The sequence below is a fragment of the Carettochelys insculpta genome, unplaced genomic scaffold (genome assembly GCF_033958435.1).
Source record: "Carettochelys insculpta isolate YL-2023 unplaced genomic scaffold, ASM3395843v1 scaffold_0039, whole genome shotgun sequence".
Classification (NCBI taxonomy): Eukaryota; Metazoa; Chordata; order Testudines; family Carettochelyidae; genus Carettochelys; species Carettochelys insculpta.
This window is the reverse complement of record NW_027439076.1, coordinates 200,947-223,187: the sequence shown is the minus strand read 5'-3', so window position 1 is coordinate 223,187 and position 22,241 is coordinate 200,947. Positions and strand designations below refer to the sequence as shown.

General features: G+C 59.0%; 3 non-coding genes across 3 annotated transcripts; all 3 read left to right on the top strand.

Annotated features, from left to right (window-relative positions):
- The first annotated feature begins 950 nt into the window (after positions 1–950).
- Positions 951–1,024, top strand: TRNAN-GUU (transfer RNA asparagine (anticodon GUU)). Its single transcript has one exon. It is a non-coding gene; the product is annotated as a tRNA-Asn (tRNA).
- A 3,546-nt stretch (positions 1,025–4,570) lies between these two features.
- On the top strand, positions 4,571–4,644 carry TRNAN-GUU (transfer RNA asparagine (anticodon GUU)). The gene has a single exon. It is a non-coding gene; the product is annotated as a tRNA-Asn (tRNA).
- Positions 4,645–15,388: 10,744 nt separating this feature from the next.
- Positions 15,389–15,462, top strand: TRNAN-GUU (transfer RNA asparagine (anticodon GUU)). Its single transcript has one exon. It is a non-coding gene; the product is annotated as a tRNA-Asn (tRNA).
- Positions 15,463–22,241: the final 6,779 nt, after the last annotated feature.

Genomic DNA, 22,241 nt, shown 5'->3' with positions numbered 1-22,241 from the left:
GCCAAAGGAGCCCTGATGGAAAATGGGCAGAAAGAGGGCCTGTGCTTCCCCTTTCTGGCCTCGAGCTCCCAGAGCCTCCCTCCTTGGTGCACTCCCTGTGCAGCCGCTCCCCCTTCTGCGTGGGAAAAGGGGATGAGGAAGCTCTCTTGCTTCACGACGCTTGAGGAGACGGAGACGGAGACGGAGACGGCGACGGAGACGGAGAGGGAGACGGGAGGCCTTCATCTCTCACGGGTGCGCTTGACTTGTGGGCAAGCAGCCACACCACTTCAGGGCCTCGGGCAGTGCTTGACAAGCTGTGTCCCGCCGGTCACAGGCCGCCCCCTGGGCTTCCACGCGCGTCCCATCAGACCTTCTCTTTCCAATTGCCCATGCGCAGGATGGCCAGAGTCCACTGGTTTCCGTCAACCTCCTCTTTCTTCCCACCTTTCTTAGGCAAGCGACACGCACGTAAAGCAAGGACACGTCGAGAGAGATGCACGTTCCTTGCGCACCACGCTGAGGCTGAGAGCCGTGTGCTCCCTCCGCCTCCATTCTAGGGGCTGCTATGGAAGAATGGGCACACCCCACAAGTCCTCAGGAGGCAAGGGCATTGAGCAAAAGTAGCCTCTGGCAGGAGACCACCTGGCTTCAAAGCCTCTTGTGGCTCACGCAGACGAAGGAGGGTCACTCCCGCGTCCTGTTTGCTCGCCTGCAGTGCCCAGCGCTGGGGCAAGAGTCTTGGCCGCCTGTGGGCTTCAGCCTGAATCAAAAGGCCACGAGAGGCAGGGCTAGCAGAGAATGGTTTCGATCCATCGACCTCTGGGTTATGGGCCCAGCACGCTCCCGCTGCGCCACTCTGCTTAGCGCAGGGGCAGGGGCCCAGCGGGCAGCCTGGTGCTTCTCCTGCACCGATTGCCTGACGGCAAGGCGAGCACTGTGCTCGGAGGTGGCGCAAGCTGCCCGCAGGTGTCTCTGTGGCGCAATGGGTCAGCGCGTTCGGCTGTTAACCGAAAGGATGGTGGTTCGAGCCCACCCGGAGGCGGCGCGGTTAGGTGCCTGATGCTGTCTGCCCCTGTCTTACTGCAACCCCCCTCCTTTTGCCGCCGCCGCCACCACCACCAGCCTTCCCTTCTGGCCTCTTCCCCAGAAGAGCATGCTGGGCCAGTCCTTCACCATCTAAACTGCACAGCGTTCTTCAGATAAAAGAGCGGGAGAAAAGGTCGACAGTCAAACGCTTCCAGCCAACAAATGAGAGACCCCAATTGCAAGGATTTTGGTGCAGGCTTGTAGAACAGACAGAGTAAACAGCCCGCTTGCTAAACAGGTCTCTGACCTCCTCCTCCTCCTCCTCCTCCTCATTTAGCGTGGCTCCGAAGATCTTTTGGGCTCAGTTGAGAGCACAGAGCTTCCACGAGACAGGAGCTGGAATGAAGAGCAATGTGGAAGCCCAGACAGGGCCTTCCTCCAGCTCTCGAGCTCGTGTGGAGGGAACTGCCTCGTTTTCCTTGTGTGAAAGGAGGTTCCACGAAGGAGTTTCTCCACGCATGACACAGTCCTTCGGAGCGAGCAGCCATTGTTTACATGCTCATCTCAACGTTCCCAGCAAAATTCCTCAGAAGGGGACTGGCACCTCTGGAGGCCTTTGCCAGTCGCTTGAGCAGCAGGCTTGTGCAAAGAAAAAGTCAGCCAAGCCCTGCCAAGTCGGCCGGAAGCAAACCTTTGAAGCGCTTGTCCGCAGCCAAAACTCAGAACTTCAGCTCCAAAAATGAGACGTGCCTGGAAGGAGTGGCAAGAAAGTCAGCAAATCGTCAGGCTCTTTCCTCTCCCGCTTCCTTCAGCCACTTGGTCCAAGATTTGGTGCAGACAGAGGAGTTGCGGCAACGATGTGTCTCTCCCTGTGACAATCGAAGAACGTCATCCCTGTCTCATGCCTTGCCAGGGAAGCGCGGCCATGCCGCCCAAGCCTGAGTCCCCTCCCGGCTGAGCCAGCGCACAGCCAGGCGGGCCAAGGGCAGAGTGAAGGGGGCGCCACATCCCGTGCCCCTCAGGGCCAAGCAGAGCTGCCTAGCACCCCAAGAGCCAGTGACAAGACACAAGAAAGCAAGCGCATCCGACTGCAAGAACAAGACGACGAGTGCCCTAACCGGCCATGTACCCGAGGGGCTGACAAGGATACCGAAGGCGAGATGGAGAGCGCAGCGCGAGGAACTGCTGGCGGACGAGCAAGCGGGACTCGGGAAAGATAGAAGGAGCAGACAGCCGATATGGCAAGCGAGCCTGAGAGCGCAGAGAGCTGGACGAAAGGACCGGCACGTCGACAGTCGCCTCGTCCCTTCTCGGAAGGCGTTTGACAGGAGAGATGAGAAAGTCACTCGTCAGGTGTTGGGGTCGTCCGGAGTGGACGGCAGACTGATACGGTTGCTGGAGGATACGGAGGAGGGTGAGGCGGCAGCGGCGAGCATGCGCGCAGAGATGGGAAGTTGGTTTAGAAGGAGGAGAGGTACGAGAGAAGGCGCTCCCCTAGCGCCGTGCGAGTTCATCACGCCCCCTCGAGAGAGCGATGGACAAGATCAAGGAAGAGGGAGAAGGGCTATCTGTGCAGGTCAAGAAAAACACCAAGTTGCGGTCGGCGGGTGAGGTAGTCATCGTGGAAGAAGATGAAGAGAAGCTAGGGAGAAGGGTGCAGGCGCTAAGCGGGGAAGGGAAAGGGCACGGGCCCATTCTGACCATCGCTTGGTAATTGGCGATAAGGAAATAGGGAGGAAGATCAGCGGCGAGGGGCTCGAAGGAGACAACGTAGAGAAGTTCACGCATCCGGCTAGGGGCGGAACGTATGATGTGGACTGGAAGAAGAAACTAGCGCCTAGGAGCGTGAAAGCAAGAGCGAGTTTGAAGGCGACGGATCAGATCTGGCAAAGCGAAAGGCAGAAAGCGGAGCGCTCAGCAGCATGTTGTCCGTCTGGGAGAGGTGGGTGAAAAGGCAAGTTTCAGCGAGAAGGTTCGTGGCGTTGGAGAGGAGTTGTTGGAGCAGGATGCTGAGAATAGGCTGGGCGCAGAAGGTCACCAAGGAGGAATTGTATGGGAAGATTCAGCCCAAAGGGAATCTGCTCCAGAAGGTTCCCCCAGTGGAAGTTCCAGGTCTCCGGGCTTATTTGCCAGAGGAAGGACGACTTGAAAAATGGAGAGCCCGGTATTGGGCATAACGGTGGGTTCGAATAGGAGAGGCAGAGCCCAGAGAGAACAGGGAGCCGATGGATCAGCTTGGCACGGAGCTCGTCTACAGCAAGCAGGGCGCTCCACGCTCGAGAGGGAAAGATGGAAGGCGCTAGTGAGACGGGCATTGGACACCAACGGGCGCTGAGCCCATGGTTGATGAGGACGATGGCAAGAGCCTCCCTGGTGTGTTCCCTCAGCAGGGGCCCGCCCACCTTTCTGGGCAGGAAAAGAGAGCCGGCAACCAGTGATGCTTCGGGCCGGCCAGGGAGCCAGGAGGCTGCGACCTCTCGCACATCAGCCCTTGACTTTCCAGCAGGCCATCACGGGCACGTGTCAGGACCAATGGCACGCAAATGAATGGCATTGGACAGGCGGGGCGAAAGAGCCCACCAATCGAGCCGATGGTGGCGTGCCCTTGGCATGCCAAAGGAGCCCTGATGGAAAATGGGCAGAAAGAGGGCCTGTGCTTCCCCTTTCTGGCCTCGAGCTCCCAGAGCCTCCCTCCTTGGTGCACTCCCTGTGCAGCCGCTCCCCCTTCTGCGTGGGAAAAGGGGATGAGGAAGCTCTCTTGCTTCACGACGCTTGAGGAGACGGAGACGGAGACGGAGACGGCGACGGAGACGGAGAGGGAGACGGGAGGCCTTCATCTCTCACGGGTGCGCTTGACTTGTGGGCAAGCAGCCACACCACTTCAGGGCCTCGGGCAGTGCTTGACAAGCTGTGTCCCGCCGGTCACAGGCCGCCCCCTGGGCTTCCACGCGCGTCCCATCAGACCTTCTCTTTCCAATTGCCCATGCGCAGGATGGCCAGAGTCCACTGGTTTCCGTCAACCTCCTCTTTCTTCCCACCTTTCTTAGGCAAGCGACACGCACGTAAAGCAAGGACACGTCGAGAGAGATGCACGTTCCTTGCGCACCACGCTGAGGCTGAGAGCCGTGTGCTCCCTCCGCCTCCATTCTAGGGGCTGCTATGGAAGAATGGGCACACCCCACAAGTCCTCAGGAGGCAAGGGCATTGAGCAAAAGTAGCCTCTGGCAGGAGACCACCTGGCTTCAAAGCCTCTTGTGGCTCACGCAGACGAAGGAGGGTCACTCCCGCGTCCTGTTTGCTCGCCTGCAGTGCCCAGCGCTGGGGCAAGAGTCTTGGCCGCCTGTGGGCTTCAGCCTGAATCAAAAGGCCACGAGAGGCAGGGCTAGCAGAGAATGGTTTCGATCCATCGACCTCTGGGTTATGGGCCCAGCACGCTCCCGCTGCGCCACTCTGCTTAGCGCAGGGGCAGGGGCCCAGCGGGCAGCCTGGTGCTTCTCCTGCACCGATTGCCTGACGGCAAGGCGAGCACTGTGCTCGGAGGTGGCGCAAGCTGCCCGCAGGTGTCTCTGTGGCGCAATGGGTCAGCGCGTTCGGCTGTTAACCGAAAGGATGGTGGTTCGAGCCCACCCGGAGGCGGCGCGGTTAGGTGCCTGATGCTGTCTGCCCCTGTCTTACTGCAACCCCCCTCCTTTTGCCGCCGCCGCCACCACCACCAGCCTTCCCTTCTGGCCTCTTCCCCAGAAGAGCATGCTGGGCCAGTCCTTCACCATCTAAACTGCACAGCGTTCTTCAGATAAAAGAGCGGGAGAAAAGGTCGACAGTCAAACGCTTCCAGCCAACAAATGAGAGACCCCAATTGCAAGGATTTTGGTGCAGGCTTGTAGAACAGACAGAGTAAACAGCCCGCTTGCTAAACAGGTCTCTGACCTCCTCCTCCTCCTCCTCCTCCTCATTTAGCGTGGCTCCGAAGATCTTTTGGGCTCAGTTGAGAGCACAGAGCTTCCACGAGACAGGAGCTGGAATGAAGAGCAATGTGGAAGCCCAGACAGGGCCTTCCTCCAGCTCTCGAGCTCGTGTGGAGGGAACTGCCTCGTTTTCCTTGTGTGAAAGGAGGTTCCACGAAGGAGTTTCTCCACGCATGACACAGTCCTTCGGAGCGAGCAGCCATTGTTTACATGCTCATCTCAACGTTCCCAGCAAAATTCCTCAGAAGGGGACTGGCACCTCTGGAGGCCTTTGCCAGTCGCTTGAGCAGCAGGCTTGTGCAAAGAAAAAGTCAGCCAAGCCCTGCCAAGTCGGCCGGAAGCAAACCTTTGAAGCGCTTGTCCGCAGCCAAAACTCAGAACTTCAGCTCCAAAAATGAGACGTGCCTGGAAGGAGTGGCAAGAAAGTCAGCAAATCGTCAGGCTCTTTCCTCTCCCGCTTCCTTCAGCCACTTGGTCCAAGATTTGGTGCAGACAGAGGAGTTGCGGCAACGATGTGTCTCTCCCTGTGACAATCGAAGAACGTCATCCCTGTCTCATGCCTTGCCAGGGAAGCGCGGCCATGCCGCCCAAGCCTGAGTCCCCTCCCGGCTGAGCCAGCGCACAGCCAGGCGGGCCAAGGGCAGAGTGAAGGGGGCGCCACATCCCGTGCCCCTCAGGGCCAAGCAGAGCTGCCTAGCACCCCAAGAGCCAGTGACAAGACACAAGAAAGCAAGCGCATCCGACTGCAAGAACAAGACGACGAGTGCCCTAACCGGCCATGTACCCGAGGGGCTGACAAGGATACCGAAGGCGAGATGGAGAGCGCAGCGCGAGGAACTGCTGGCGGACGAGCAAGCGGGACTCGGGAAAGATAGAAGGAGCAGACAGCCGATATGGCAAGCGAGCCTGAGAGCGCAGAGAGCTGGACGAAAGGACCGGCACGTCGACAGTCGCCTCGTCCCTTCTCGGAAGGCGTTTGACAGGAGAGATGAGAAAGTCACTCGTCAGGTGTTGGGGTCGTCCGGAGTGGACGGCAGACTGATACGGTTGCTGGAGGATACGGAGGAGGGTGAGGCGGCAGCGGCGAGCATGCGCGCAGAGATGGGAAGTTGGTTTAGAAGGAGGAGAGGTACGAGAGAAGGCGCTCCCCTAGCGCCGTGCGAGTTCATCACGCCCCCTCGAGAGAGCGATGGACAAGATCAAGGAAGAGGGAGAAGGGCTATCTGTGCAGGTCAAGAAAAACACCAAGTTGCGGTCGGCGGGTGAGGTAGTCATCGTGGAAGAAGATGAAGAGAAGCTAGGGAGAAGGGTGCAGGCGCTAAGCGGGGAAGGGAAAGGGCACGGGCCCATTCTGACCATCGCTTGGTAATTGGCGATAAGGAAATAGGGAGGAAGATCAGCGGCGAGGGGCTCGAAGGAGACAACGTAGAGAAGTTCACGCATCCGGCTAGGGGCGGAACGTATGATGTGGACTGGAAGAAGAAACTAGCGCCTAGGAGCGTGAAAGCAAGAGCGAGTTTGAAGGCGACGGATCAGATCTGGCAAAGCGAAAGGCAGAAAGCGGAGCGCTCAGCAGCATGTTGTCCGTCTGGGAGAGGTGGGTGAAAAGGCAAGTTTCAGCGAGAAGGTTCGTGGCGTTGGAGAGGAGTTGTTGGAGCAGGATGCTGAGAATAGGCTGGGCGCAGAAGGTCACCAAGGAGGAATTGTATGGGAAGATTCAGCCCAAAGGGAATCTGCTCCAGAAGGTTCCCCCAGTGGAAGTTCCAGGTCTCCGGGCTTATTTGCCAGAGGAAGGACGACTTGAAAAATGGAGAGCCCGGTATTGGGCATAACGGTGGGTTCGAATAGGAGAGGCAGAGCCCAGAGAGAACAGGGAGCCGATGGATCAGCTTGGCACGGAGCTCGTCTACAGCAAGCAGGGCGCTCCACGCTCGAGAGGGAAAGATGGAAGGCGCTAGTGAGACGGGCATTGGACACCAACGGGCGCTGAGCCCATGGTTGATGAGGACGATGGCAAGAGCCTCCCTGGTGTGTTCCCTCAGCAGGGGCCCGCCCACCTTTCTGGGCAGGAAAAGAGAGCCGGCAACCAGTGATGCTTCGGGCCGGCCAGGGAGCCAGGAGGCTGCGACCTCTCGCACATCAGCCCTTGACTTTCCAGCAGGCCATCACGGGCACGTGTCAGGACCAATGGCACGCAAATGAATGGCATTGGACAGGCGGGGCGAAAGAGCCCACCAATCGAGCCGATGGTGGCGTGCCCTTGGCATGCCAAAGGAGCCCTGATGGAAAATGGGCAGAAAGAGGGCCTGTGCTTCCCCTTTCTGGCCTCGAGCTCCCAGAGCCTCCCTCCTTGGTGCACTCCCTGTGCAGCCGCTCCCCCTTCTGCGTGGGAAAAGGGGATGAGGAAGCTCTCTTGCTTCACGACGCTTGAGGAGACGGAGACGGAGACGGAGACGGCGACGGAGACGGAGAGGGAGACGGGAGGCCTTCATCTCTCACGGGTGCGCTTGACTTGTGGGCAAGCAGCCACACCACTTCAGGGCCTCGGGCAGTGCTTGACAAGCTGTGTCCCGCCGGTCACAGGCCGCCCCCTGGGCTTCCACGCGCGTCCCATCAGACCTTCTCTTTCCAATTGCCCATGCGCAGGATGGCCAGAGTCCACTGGTTTCCGTCAACCTCCTCTTTCTTCCCACCTTTCTTAGGCAAGCGACACGCACGTAAAGCAAGGACACGTCGAGAGAGATGCACGTTCCTTGCGCACCACGCTGAGGCTGAGAGCCGTGTGCTCCCTCCGCCTCCATTCTAGGGGCTGCTATGGAAGAATGGGCACACCCCACAAGTCCTCAGGAGGCAAGGGCATTGAGCAAAAGTAGCCTCTGGCAGGAGACCACCTGGCTTCAAAGCCTCTTGTGGCTCACGCAGACGAAGGAGGGTCACTCCCGCGTCCTGTTTGCTCGCCTGCAGTGCCCAGCGCTGGGGCAAGAGTCTTGGCCGCCTGTGGGCTTCAGCCTGAATCAAAAGGCCACGAGAGGCAGGGCTAGCAGAGAATGGTTTCGATCCATCGACCTCTGGGTTATGGGCCCAGCACGCTCCCGCTGCGCCACTCTGCTCAGTGCAGGGGCTGGGGCCCAGCGGGCAGCCTGGTGCTTCTCCTGCACCGATTGCCTGACGGCAAGGCGAGCACTGTGCTCGGAGGTGGCGCAAGCTGCCCGCAGGTGTCTCTGTGGCGCAATGGGTCAGCGCGTTTGGCTGTTAACCGAAAGGATGGTGGTTCGAGCCCACCCGGAGGCGGCGCGGTTAGGTGCCTGATGCTGTCTGCCCCTGTCTTACTGCAACCCCCCTCCTTTTGCCGCCGCCGCCACCACCACCAGCCTTCCCTTCTGGCCTCTTCCCCAGAAGAGCATGCTGGGCCAGTCCTTCACCATCTAAACTGCACAGCGTTCTTCAGATAAAAGAGCGGGAGAAAAGGTCGACAGTCAAACGCTTCCAGCCAACAAATGAGAGACCCCAATTGCAAGGATTTTGGTGCAGGCTTGTAGAACAGACAGAGTAAACAGCCCGCTTGCTAAACAGGTCTCTGACCTCCTCCTCCTCCTCCTCCTCCTCATTTAGCGTGGCTCCGAAGATCTTTTGGGCTCAGTTGAGAGCACAGAGCTTCCACGAGACAGGAGCTGGAATGAAGAGCAATGTGGAAGCCCAGACAGGGCCTTCCTCCAGCTCTCGAGCTCGTGTGGAGGGAACTGCCTCGTTTTCCTTGTGTGAAAGGAGGTTCCACGAAGGAGTTTCTCCACGCATGACACAGTCCTTCGGAGCGAGCAGCCATTGTTTACATGCTCATCTCAACGTTCCCAGCAAAATTCCTCAGAAGGGGACTGGCACCTCTGGAGGCCTTTGCCAGTCGCTTGAGCAGCAGGCTTGTGCAAAGAAAAAGTCAGCCAAGCCCTGCCAAGTCGGCCGGAAGCAAACCTTTGAAGCGCTTGTCCGCAGCCAAAACTCAGAACTTCAGCTCCAAAAATGAGACGTGCCTGGAAGGAGTGGCAAGAAAGTCAGCAAATCGTCAGGCTCTTTCCTCTCCCGCTTCCTTCAGCCACTTGGTCCAAGATTTGGTGCAGACAGAGGAGTTGCGGCAACGATGTGTCTCTCCCTGTGACAATCGAAGAACGTCATCCCTGTCTCATGCCTTGCCAGGGAAGCGCGGCCATGCCGCCCAAGCCTGAGTCCCCTCCCGGCTGAGCCAGCGCACAGCCAGGCGGGCCAAGGGCAGAGTGAAGGGGGCGCCACATCCCGTGCCCCTCAGGGCCAAGCAGAGCTGCCTAGCACCCCAAGAGCCAGTGACAAGACACAAGAAAGCAAGCGCATCCGACTGCAAGAACAAGACGACGAGTGCCCTAACCGGCCATGTACCCGAGGGGCTGACAAGGATACCGAAGGCGAGATGGAGAGCGCAGCGCGAGGAACTGCTGGCGGACGAGCAAGCGGGACTCGGGAAAGATAGAAGGAGCAGACAGCCGATATGGCAAGCGAGCCTGAGAGCGCAGAGAGCTGGACGAAAGGACCGGCACGTCGACAGTCGCCTCGTCCCTTCTCGGAAGGCGTTTGACAGGAGAGATGAGAAAGTCACTCGTCAGGTGTTGGGGTCGTCCGGAGTGGACGGCAGACTGATACGGTTGCTGGAGGATACGGAGGAGGGTGAGGCGGCAGCGGCGAGCATGCGCGCAGAGATGGGAAGTTGGTTTAGAAGGAGGAGAGGTACGAGAGAAGGCGCTCCCCTAGCGCCGTGCGAGTTCATCACGCCCCCTCGAGAGAGCGATGGACAAGATCAAGGAAGAGGGAGAAGGGCTATCTGTGCAGGTCAAGAAAAACACCAAGTTGCGGTCGGCGGGTGAGGTAGTCATCGTGGAAGAAGATGAAGAGAAGCTAGGGAGAAGGGTGCAGGCGCTAAGCGGGGAAGGGAAAGGGCACGGGCCCATTCTGACCATCGCTTGGTAATTGGCGATAAGGAAATAGGGAGGAAGATCAGCGGCGAGGGGCTCGAAGGAGACAACGTAGAGAAGTTCACGCATCCGGCTAGGGGCGGAACGTATGATGTGGACTGGAAGAAGAAACTAGCGCCTAGGAGCGTGAAAGCAAGAGCGAGTTTGAAGGCGACGGATCAGATCTGGCAAAGCGAAAGGCAGAAAGCGGAGCGCTCAGCAGCATGTTGTCCGTCTGGGAGAGGTGGGTGAAAAGGCAAGTTTCAGCGAGAAGGTTCGTGGCGTTGGAGAGGAGTTGTTGGAGCAGGATGCTGAGAATAGGCTGGGCGCAGAAGGTCACCAAGGAGGAATTGTATGGGAAGATTCAGCCCAAAGGGAATCTGCTCCAGAAGGTTCCCCCAGTGGAAGTTCCAGGTCTCCGGGCTTATTTGCCAGAGGAAGGACGACTTGAAAAATGGAGAGCCCGGTATTGGGCATAACGGTGGGTTCGAATAGGAGAGGCAGAGCCCAGAGAGAACAGGGAGCCGATGGATCAGCTTGGCACGGAGCTCGTCTACAGCAAGCAGGGCGCTCCACGCTCGAGAGGGAAAGATGGAAGGCGCTAGTGAGACGGGCATTGGACACCAACGGGCGCTGAGCCCATGGTTGATGAGGACGATGGCAAGAGCCTCCCTGGTGTGTTCCCTCAGCAGGGGCCCGCCCACCTTTCTGGGCAGGAAAAGAGAGCCGGCAACCAGTGATGCTTCGGGCCGGCCAGGGAGCCAGGAGGCTGCGACCTCTCGCACATCAGCCCTTGACTTTCCAGCAGGCCATCACGGGCACGTGTCAGGACCAATGGCACGCAAATGAATGGCATTGGACAGGCGGGGCGAAAGAGCCCACCAATCGAGCCGATGGTGGCGTGCCCTTGGCATGCCAAAGGAGCCCTGATGGAAAATGGGCAGAAAGAGGGCCTGTGCTTCCCCTTTCTGGCCTCGAGCTCCCAGAGCCTCCCTCCTTGGTGCACTCCCTGTGCAGCCGCTCCCCCTTCTGTGTGGGAAAAGGGGATGAGGCAGCTCTCTTGCTTCACGACGCTTGAGGAGACGGAGAGGGAGACGGGAGGCCTTCATCTCTCACGGGTGCGCTTGACTTGTGGGCAAGCAGCCACACCACTTCAGGGCCTCGGGCAGTGCTTGACAAGCTGTGTCCCGCCGGTCACAGGCCGCCCCCTGGGCTTCCACGCGCGTCCCATCAGACCTTCTCTTTCCAATTGCCCATGCGCAGGATGGCCAGAGTCCACTGGTTTCCGTCAACCTCCTCTTTCTTCCCACCTTTCTTAGGCAAGCGACACGCACGTAAAGCAAGGACACGTCGAGAGAGATGCACGTTCCTTGCGCACCACGCTGAGGCTGAGAGCCGTGTGCTCCCTCCGCCTCCATTCTAGGGGCTGCTATGGAAGAATGGGCACACCCCACAAGTCCTCAGGAGGCAAGGGCATTGAGCAAAAGTAGCCTCTGGCAGGAGACCACCTGGCTTCAAAGCCTCTTGTGGCTCACGCAGACGAAGGAGGGTCACTCCCGCGTCCTGTTTGCTCGCCTGCAGTGCCCAGCGCTGGGGCAAGAGTCTTGGCCGCCTGTGGGCTTCAGCCTGAATCAAAAGGCCACGAGAGGCAGGGCTAGCAGAGAATGGTTTCGATCCATCGACCTCTGGGTTATGGGCCCAGCACGCTCCCGCTGCGCCACTCTGCTCAGCGCAGGGGCTGGGGCCCAGCGGGCAGCCTGGTGCTTCTCCTGCACCGATTGCCTGACGGCAAGGCGAGCACTGTGCTCGGAGGTGGCGCAAGCTGCCCGCAGGTGTCTCTGTGGTGCAATGGGTCAGCGCGTTTGGCTGTTAACCGAAAGGATGGTGGTTCGAGCCCACCCGGAGGCGGCGCGGTTAGGTGCCTGATGCTGTCTGCCCCTGTCTTACTGCAACCCCCCTCCTTTTGCCGCCGCCGCCACCACCACCAGCCTTCCCTTCTGGCCTCTTCCCCAGAAGAGCATGCTGGGCCAGTCCTTCACCATCTAAACTGCACAGCGTTCTTCAGATAAAAGAGCGGGAGAAAAGGTCGACAGTCAAACGGTTCCAGCCAACAAATGAGAGACCCCAATTGCAAGGATTTTGGTGCAGGCTTGTAGAACAGACAGAGTAAACAGCCCGCTTGCTAAACAGGTCTCTGACCTCCTCCTCCTCCTCCTCCTCCTCATTTAGCGTGGCTCCGAAGATCTTTTGGGCTCAGTTGAGAGCACAGAGCTTCCACGAGACAGGAGCTGGAATGAAGAGCAATGTGGAAGCCCAGACAGGGCCTTCCTCCAGCTCTCGAGCTCGTGTGGAGGGAACTGCCTCGTTTTCCTTGTGTGAAAGGAGGTTCCACGAAGGAGTTTCTCCACGCATGACACAGTCCTTCGGAGCGAGCAGCCATTGTTTACATGCTCATCTCAACGTTCCCAGCAAAATTCCTCAGAAGGGGACTGGCACCTCTGGAGGCCTTTGCCAGTCGCTTGAGCAGCAGGCTTGTGCAAAGAAAAAGTCAGCCAAGCCCTGCCAAGTCGGCCGGAAGCAAACCTTTGAAGCGCTTGTCCGCAGCCAAAACTCAGAACTTCAGCTCCAAAAATGAGACGTGCCTGGAAGGAGTGGCAAGAAAGTCAGCAAATCGTCAGGCTCTTTCCTCTCCCGCTTCCTTCAGCCACTTGGTCCAAGATTTGGTGCAGACAGAGGAGTTGCGGCAACGATGTGTCTCTCCCTGTGACAATCGAAGAACGTCATCCCTGTCTCATGCCTTGCCAGGGAAGCGCGGCCATGCCGCCCAAGCCTGAGTCCCCTCCCGGCTGAGCCAGCGCACAGCCAGGCGGGCCAAGGGCAGAGTGAAGGGGGCGCCACATCCCGTGCCCCTCAGGGCCAAGCAGAGCTGCCTAGCACCCCAAGAGCCAGTGACAAGACACAAGAAAGCAAGCGCATCCGACTGCAAGAACAAGACGACGAGTGCCCTAACCGGCCATGTACCCGAGGGGCTGACAAGGATACCGAAGGCGAGATGGAGAGCGCAGCGCGAGGAACTGCTGGCGGACGAGCAAGCGGGACTCGGGAAAGATAGAAGGAGCAGACAGCCGATATGGCAAGCGAGCCTGAGAGCGCAGAGAGCTGGACGAAAGGACCGGCACGTCGACAGTCGCCTCGTCCCTTCTCGGAAGGCGTTTGACAGGAGAGATGAGAAAGTCACTCGTCAGGTGTTGGGGTCGTCCGGAGTGGACGGCAGACTGATACGGTTGCTGGAGGATACGGAGGAGGGTGAGGCGGCAGCGGCGAGCATGCGCGCAGAGATGGGAAGTTGGTTTAGAAGGAGGAGAGGTACGAGAGAAGGCGCTCCCCTAGCGCCGTGCGAGTTCATCACGCCCCCTCGAGAGAGCGATGGACAAGATCAAGGAAGAGGGAGAAGGGCTATCTGTGCAGGTCAAGAAAAACACCAAGTTGCGGTCGGCGGGTGAGGTAGTCATCGTGGAAGAAGATGAAGAGAAGCTAGGGAGAAGGGTGCAGGCGCTAAGCGGGGAAGGGAAAGGGCACGGGCCCATTCTGACCATCGCTTGGTAATTGGCGATAAGGAAATAGGGAGGAAGATCAGCGGCGAGGGGCTCGAAGGAGACAACGTAGAGAAGTTCACGCATCCGGCTAGGGGCGTAACGTATGATGTGGACTGGAAGAAGAAACTAGCGCCTAGGAGCGTGAAAGCAAGAGCGAGTTTGAAGGCGACGGATCAGATCTGGCAAAGCGAAAGGCAGAAAGCGGAGCGCTCAGCAGCATGTTGTCCGTCTGGGAGAGGTGGGTGAAAAGGCAAGTTTCAGCGAGAAGGTTCGTGGCGTTGGAGAGGAGTTGTTGGAGCAGGATGCTGAGAATAGGCTGGGCGCAGAAGGTCACCAAGGAGGAATTGTATGGGAAGATTCAGCCCAAAGGGAATCTGCTCCAGAAGGTTCCCCCAGTGGAAGTTCCAGGTCTCCGGGCTTATTTGCCAGAGGAAGGACGACTTGAAAAATGGAGAGCCCGGTATTGGGCATAACGGTGGGTTCGAATAGGAGAGGCAGAGCCCAGAGAGAACAGGGAGCCGATGGATCAGCTTGGCACGGAGCTCGTCTACAGCAAGCAGGGCGCTCCACGCTCGAGAGGGAAAGATGGAAGGCGCTAGTGAGACGGGCATTGGACACCAACGGGCGCTGAGCCCATGGTTGATGAGGACGATGGCAAGAGCCTCCCTGGTGTGTTCCCTCAGCAGGGGCCCGCCCACCTTTCTGGGCAGGAAAAGAGAGCCGGCAACCAGTGATGCTTCGGGCCGGCCAGGGAGCCAGGAGGCTGCGACCTCTCGCACATCAGCCCTTGACTTTCCAGCAGGCCATCACGGGCACGTGTCAGGACCAATGGCACGCAAATGAATGGCATTGGACAGGCGGGGCGAAAGAGCCCACCAATCGAGCCGATGGTGGCGTGCCCTTGGCATGCCAAAGGAGCCCTGATGGAAAATGGGCAGAAAGAGGGCCTGTGCTTCCCCTTTCTGGCCTCGAGCTCCCAGAGCCTCCCTCCTTGGTGCACTCCCTGTGCAGCCGCTCCCCCTTCTGCGTGGAAAAAGGGGATGAGGCAGCTCTCTTGCTTCACGACGCTTGAGGAGACGGAGACGGCGACGGAGACGGAGAGGGAGACGGGAGGCCTTCATCTCTCACGGGTGCGCTTGACTTGTGGGCAAGCAGCCACACCACTTCAGGGCCTCGGGCAGTGCTTGACAAGCTGTGTCCCGCCGGTCACAAGCCGCCCCCTGGGCTTCCACGCGCGTCCCATCAGACCTTCTCTTTCCAATTGCCCATGCGCAGGATGGCCAGAGTCCACTGGTTTCCGTCAACCTCCTCTTTCTTCCCACCTTTCTTAGGCAAGCGACACGCACGTAAAGCAAGGACACGTCGAGAGAGATGCACGTTCCTTGCGCACCACGCTGAGGCTGAGAGCCGTGTGCTCCCTCCGCCTCCATTCTAGGGGCTGCTATGGAAGAATGGGCACACCCCACAAGTCCTCAGGAGGCAAGGGCATTGAGCAAAAGTAGCCTCTGGCAGGAGACCACCTGGCTTCAAAGCCTCTTGTGGCTCACGCAGACGAAGGAGGGTCACTCCCGCGTCCTGTTTGCTCGCCTGCAGTGCCCAGCGCTGGGGCAAGAGTCTTGGCCGCCTGTGGGCTTCAGCCTGAATCAAAAGGCCACGAGAGGCAGGGCTAGCAGAGAATGGTTTCGATCCATCGACCTCTGGGTTATGGGCCCAGCACGCTCCCGCTGCGCCACTCTGCTCAGCGCAGGGGCTGGGGCCCAGCGGGCAGCCTGGTGCTTCTCCTGCACCGATTGCCTGACGGCAAGGCGAGCACTGTGCTCGGAGGTGGCGCAAGCTGCCCGCAGGTGTCTCTGTGGCGCAATGGGTCAGCGCGTTCGGCTGTTAACCGAAAGGATGGTGGTTCGAGCCCACCCGGAGGCGGCGCGGTTAGGTGCCTGATGCTGTCTGCCCCTGTCTTACTGCAACCCCCCTCCTTTTGCCGCCGCCGCCACCACCACCAGCCTTCCCTTCTGGCCTCTTCCCCAGAAGAGCATGCTGGGCCAGTCCTTCACCATCTAAACTGCACAGCGTTCTTCAGATAAAAGAGCGGGAGAAAAGGTCGACAGTCAAACGGTTCCAGCCAACAAATGAGAGACCCCAATTGCAAGGATTTTGGTGCAGGCTTGTAGAACAGACAGAGTAAACAGCCCGCTTGCTAAACAGGTCTCTGACCTCCTCCTCCTCCTCCTCCTCCTCATTTAGCGTGGCTCCGAAGATCTTTTGGGCTCAGTTGAGAGCACAGAGCTTCCACGAGACAGGAGCTGGAATGAAGAGCAATGTGGAAGCCCAGACAGGGCCTTCCTCCAGCTCTCGAGCTCGTGTGGAGGGAACTGCCTCGTTTTCCTTGTGTGAAAGGAGGTTCCACGAAGGAGTTTCTCCACGCATGACACAGTCCTTCGGAGCGAGCAGCCATTGTTTACATGCTCATCTCAACGTTCCCAGCAAAATTCCTCAGAAGGGGACTGGCACCTCTGGAGGCCTTTGCCAGTCGCTTGAGCAGCAGGCTTGTGCAAAGAAAAAGTCAGCCAAGCCCTGCCAAGTCGGCCGGAAGCAAACCTTTGAAGCGCTTGTCCGCAGCCAAAACTCAGAACTTCAGCTCCAAAAATGAGACGTGCCTGGAAGGAGTGGCAAGAAAGTCAGCAAATCGTCAGGCTCTTTCCTCTCCCGCTTCCTTCAGCCACTTGGTCCAAGATTTGGTGCAGACAGAGGAGTTGCGGCAACGATGTGTCTCTCCCTGTGACAATCGAAGAACGTCATCCCTGTCTCATGCCTTGCCAGGGAAGCGCGGCCATGCCGCCCAAGCCTGAGTCCCCTCCCGGCTGAGCCAGCGCACAGCCAGGCGGGCCAAGGGCAGAGTGAAGGGGGCGCCACATCCCGTGCCCCTCAGGGCCAAGCAGAGCTGCCTAGCACCCCAAGAGCCAGTGACAAGACACAAGAAAGCAAGCGCATCCGACTGCAAGAACAAGACGACGAGTGCCCTAACCGGCCATGTACCCGAGGGGCTGACAAGGATACCGAAGGCGAGATGGAGAGCGCAGCGCGAGGAACTGCTGGCGGACGAGCAAGCGGGACTCGGGAAAGATAGAAGGAGCAGACAGCCGATATGGCAAGCGAGCCTGAGAGCGCAGAGAGCTGGACGAAAGGACCGGCACGTCGACAGTCGCCTCGTCCCTTCTCGGAAGGCGTTTGACAGGAGAGATGAGAAAGTCACTCGTCAGGTGTTGGGGTCGTCCGGAGTGGACGGCAGACTGATACGGTTGCTGGAGGATACGGAGGAGGGTGAGGCGGCAGCGGCGAGCATGCGCGCAGAGATGGGAAGTTGGTTTAGAAGGAGGAGAGGTACGAGAGAAGGCGCTCCCCTAGCGCCGTGCGAGTTCATCACGCCCCCTCGAGAGAGCGATGGACAAGATCAAGGAAGAGGGAGAAGGGCTATCTGTGCAGGTCAAGAAAAACACCAAGTTGCGGTCGGCGGGTGAGGTAGTCATCGTGGAAGAAGATGAAGAGAAGCTAGGGAGAAGGGTGCAGGCGCTAAGCGGGGAAGGGAAAGGGCACGGGCCCATTCTGACCATCGCTTGGTAATTGGCGATAAGGAAATAGGGAGGAAGATCAGCGGCGAGGGGCTCGAAGGAGACAACGTAGAGAAGTTCACGCATCCGGCTAGGGGCGTAACGTATGATGTGGACTGGAAGAAGAAACTAGCGCCTAGGAGCGTGAAAGCAAGAGCGAGTTTGAAGGCGACGGATCAGATCTGGCAAAGCGAAAGGCAGAAAGCGGAGCGCTCAGCAGCATGTTGTCCGTCTGGGAGAGGTGGGTGAAAAGGCAAGTTTCAGCGAGAAGGTTCGTGGCGTTGGAGAGGAGTTGTTGGAGCAGGATGCTGAGAATAGGCTGGGCGCAGAAGGTCACCAAGGAGGAATTGTATGGGAAGATTCAGCCCAAAGGGAATCTGCTCCAGAAGGTTCCCCCAGTGGAAGTTCCAGGTCTCCGGGCTTATTTGCCAGAGGAAGGACGACTTGAAAAATGGAGAGCCCGGTATTGGGCATAACGGTGGGTTCGAATAGGAGAGGCAGAGCCCAGAGAGAACAGGGAGCCGATGGATCAGCTTGGCACGGAGCTCGTCTACAGCAAGCAGGGCGCTCCACGCTCGAGAGGGAAAGATGGAAGGCGCTAGTGAGACGGGCATTGGACACCAACGGGCGCTGAGCCCATGGTTGATGAGGACGATGGCAAGAGCCTCCCTGGTGTGTTCCCTCAGCAGGGGCCCGCCCACCTTTCTGGGCAGGAAAAGAGAGCCGGCAACCAGTGATGCTTCGGGCCGGCCAGGGAGCCAGGAGGCTGCGACCTCTCGCACATCAGCCCTTGACTTTCCAGCAGGCCATCACGGGCACGTGTCAGGACCAATGGCACGCAAATGAATGGCATTGGACAGGCGGGGCGAAAGAGCCCACCAATCGAGCCGATGGTGGCGTGCCCTTGGCATGCCAAAGGAGCCCTGATGGAAAATGGGCAGAAAGAGGGCCTGTGCTTCCCCTTTCTGGCCTCGAGCTCCCAGAGCCTCCCTCCTTGGTGCACTCCCTGTGCAGCCGCTCCCCCTTCTGCGTGGGAAAAGGGGATGAGGCAGCTCTCTTGCTTCACGACGCTTGAGGAGACGGAGACGGAGACGGCGACGGAGACGGAGAGGGAGACGGGAGGCCTTCATCTCTCACGGGTGCGCTTGACTTGTGGGCAAGCAGCCACACCACTTCAGGGCCTCGGGCAGTGCTTGACAAGCTGTGTCCCGCCGGTCACAGGCCGCCCCCTGGGCTTCCACGCGCGTCCCATCAGACCTTCTCTTTCCAATTGCCCATGCGCAGGATGGCCAGAGTCCACTGGTTTCCGTCAACCTCCTCTTTCTTCCCACCTTTCTTAGGCAAGCGACACGCACGTAAAGCAAGGACACGTCGAGAGAGATGCACGTTCCTTGCGCACCACGCTGAGGCTGAGAGCCGTGTGCTCCCTCCGCCTCCATTCTAGGGGCTGCTATGGAAGAATGGGCACACCCCACAAGTCCTCAGGAGGCAAGGGCATTGAGCAAAAGTAGCCTCTGGCAGGAGACCACCTGGCTTCAAAGCCTCTTGTGGCTCACGCAGACGAAGGAGGGTCACTCCCGCGTCCTGTTTGCTCGCCTGCAGTGCCCAGCGCTGGGGCAAGAGTCTTGGCCGCCTGTGGGCTTCAGCCTGAATCAAAAGGCCACGAGAGGCAGGGCTAGCAGAGAATGGTTTCGATCCATCGACCTCTGGGTTATGGGCCCAGCACGCTCCCGCTGCGCCACTCTGCTCAGCGCAGGGGCTGGGGCCCAGCGGGCAGCCTGGTGCTTCTCCTGCACCGATTGCCTGACGGCAAGGCGAGCACTGTGCTCGGAGGTGGCGCAAGCTGCCCGCAGGTGTCTCTGTGGTGCAATGGGTCAGCGCGTTTGGCTGTTAACCGAAAGGATGGTGGTTCGAGCCCACCCGGAGGCGGCGCGGTTAGGTGCCTGATGCTGTCTGCCCCTGTCTTACTGCAACCCCCCTCCTTTTGCCGCCGCCGCCACCACCACCAGCCTTCCCTTCTGGCCTCTTCCCCAGAAGAGCATGCTGGGCCAGTCCTTCACCATCTAAACTGCACAGCGTTCTTCAGATAAAAGAGCGGGAGAAAAGGTCGACAGTCAAACGGTTCCAGCCAACAAATGAGAGACCCCAATTGCAAGGATTTTGGTGCAGGCTTGTAGAACAGACAGAGTAAACAGCCCGCTTGCTAAACAGGTCTCTGACCTCCTCCTCCTCCTCCTCCTCCTCATTTAGCGTGGCTCCGAAGATCTTTTGGGCTCAGTTGAGAGCACAGAGCTTCCACGAGACAGGAGCTGGAATGAAGAGCAATGTGGAAGCCCAGACAGGGCCTTCCTCCAGCTCTCGAGCTCGTGTGGAGGGAACTGCCTCGTTTTCCTTGTGTGAAAGGAGGTTCCACGAAGGAGTTTCTCCACGCATGACACAGTCCTTCGGAGCGAGCAGCCATTGTTTACATGCTCATCTCAACGTTCCCAGCAAAATTCCTCAGAAGGGGACTGGCACCTCTGGAGGCCTTTGCCAGTCGCTTGAGCAGCAGGCTTGTGCAAAGAAAAAGTCAGCCAAGCCCTGCCAAGTCGGCCGGAAGCAAACCTTTGAAGCGCTTGTCCGCAGCCAAAACTCAGAACTTCAGCTCCAAAAATGAGACGTGCCTGGAAGGAGTGGCAAGAAAGTCAGCAAATCGTCAGGCTCTTTCCTCTCCCGCTTCCTTCAGCCACTTGGTCCAAGATTTGGTGCAGACAGAGGAGTTGCGGCAACGATGTGTCTCTCCCTGTGACAATCGAAGAACGTCATCCCTGTCTCATGCCTTGCCAGGGAAGCGCGGCCATGCCGCCCAAGCCTGAGTCCCCTCCCGGCTGAGCCAGCGCACAGCCAGGCGGGCCAAGGGCAGAGTGAAGGGGGCGCCACATCCCGTGCCCCTCAGGGCCAAGCAGAGCTGCCTAGCACCCCAAGAGCCAGTGACAAGACACAAGAAAGCAAGCGCATCCGACTGCAAGAACAAGACGACGAGTGCCCTAACCGGCCATGTACCCGAGGGGCTGACAAGGATACCGAAGGCGAGATGGAGAGCGCAGCGCGAGGAACTGCTGGCGGACGAGCAAGCGGGACTCGGGAAAGATAGAAGGAGCAGACAGCCGATATGGCAAGCGAGCCTGAGAGCGCAGAGAGCTGGACGAAAGGACCGGCACGTCGACAGTCGCCTCGTCCCTTCTCGGAAGGCGTTTGACAGGAGAGATGAGAAAGTCACTCGTCAGGTGTTGGGGTCGTCCGGAGTGGACGGCAGACTGATACGGTTGCTGGAGGATACGGAGGAGGGTGAGGCGGCAGCGGCGAGCATGCGCGCAGAGATGGGAAGTTGGTTTAGAAGGAGGAGAGGTACGAGAGAAGGCGCTCCCCTAGCGCCGTGCGAGTTCATCACGCCCCCTCGAGAGAGCGATGGACAAGATCAAGGAAGAGGGAGAAGGGCTATCTGTGCAGGTCAAGAAAAACACCAAGTTGCGGTCGGCGGGTGAGGTAGTCATCGTGGAAGAAGATGAAGAGAAGCTAGGGAGAAGGGTGCAGGCGCTAAGCGGGGAAGGGAAAGGGCACGGGCCCATTCTGACCATCGCTTGGTAATTGGCGATAAGGAAATAGGGAGGAAGATCAGCGGCGAGGGGCTCGAAGGAGACAACGTAGAGAAGTTCACGCATCCGGCTAGGGGCGTAACGTATGATGTGGACTGGAAGAAGAAACTAGCGCCTAGGAGCGTGAAAGCAAGAGCGAGTTTGAAGGCGACGGATCAGATCTGGCAAAGCGAAAGGCAGAAAGCGGAGCGCTCAGCAGCATGTTGTCCGTCTGGGAGAGGTGGGTGAAAAGGCAAGTTTCAGCGAGAAGGTTCGTGGCGTTGGAGAGGAGTTGTTGGAGCAGGATGCTGAGAATAGGCTGGGCGCAGAAGGTCACCAAGGAGGAATTGTATGGGAAGATTCAGCCCAAAGGGAATCTGCTCCAGAAGGTTCCCCCAGTGGAAGTTCCAGGTCTCCGGGCTTATTTGCCAGAGGAAGGACGACTTGAAAAATGGAGAGCCCGGTATTGGGCATAACGGTGGGTTCGAATAGGAGAGGCAGAGCCCAGAGAGAACAGGGAGCCGATGGATCAGCTTGGCACGGAGCTCGTCTACAGCAAGCAGGGCGCTCCACGCTCGAGAGGGAAAGATGGAAGGCGCTAGTGAGACGGGCATTGGACACCAACGGGCGCTGAGCCCATGGTTGATGAGGACGATGGCAAGAGCCTCCCTGGTGTGTTCCCTCAGCAGGGGCCCGCCCACCTTTCTGGGCAGGAAAAGAGAGCCGGCAACCAGTGATGCTTCGGGCCGGCCAGGGAGCCAGGAGGCTGCGACCTCTCGCACATCAGCCCTTGACTTTCCAGCAGGCCATCACGGGCACGTGTCAGGACCAATGGCACGCAAATGAATGGCATTGGACAGGCGGGGCGAAAGAGCCCACCAATCGAGCCGATGGTGGCGTGCCCTTGGCATGCCAAAGGAGCCCTGATGGAAAATGGGCAGAAAGAGGGCCTGTGCTTCCCCTTTCTGGCCTCGAGCTCCCAGAGCCTCCCTCCTTGGTGCACTCCCTGTGCAGCCGCTCCCCCTTCTGTGTGGGAAAAGGGGATGAGGCAGCTCTCTTGCTTCACGACGCTTGAGGAGACGGAGAGGGAGACGGGAGGCCTTCATCTCTCACGGGTGCGCTTGACTTGTGGGCAAGCAGCCACACCACTTCAGGGCCTCGGGCAGTGCTTGACAAGCTGTGTCCCGCCGGTCACAGGCCGCCCCCTGGGCTTCCACGCGCGTCCCATCAGACCTTCTCTTTCCAATTGCCCATGCGCAGGATGGCCAGAGTCCACTGGTTTCCGTCAACCTCCTCTTTCTTCCCACCTTTCTTAGGCAAGCGACACGCACGTAAAGCAAGGACACGTCGAGAGAGATGCACGTTCCTTGCGCACCACGCTGAGGCTGAGAGCCGTGTGCTCCCTCCGCCTCCATTCTAGGGGCTGCTATGGAAGAATGGGCACACCCCACAAGTCCTCAGGAGGCAAGGGCATTGAGCA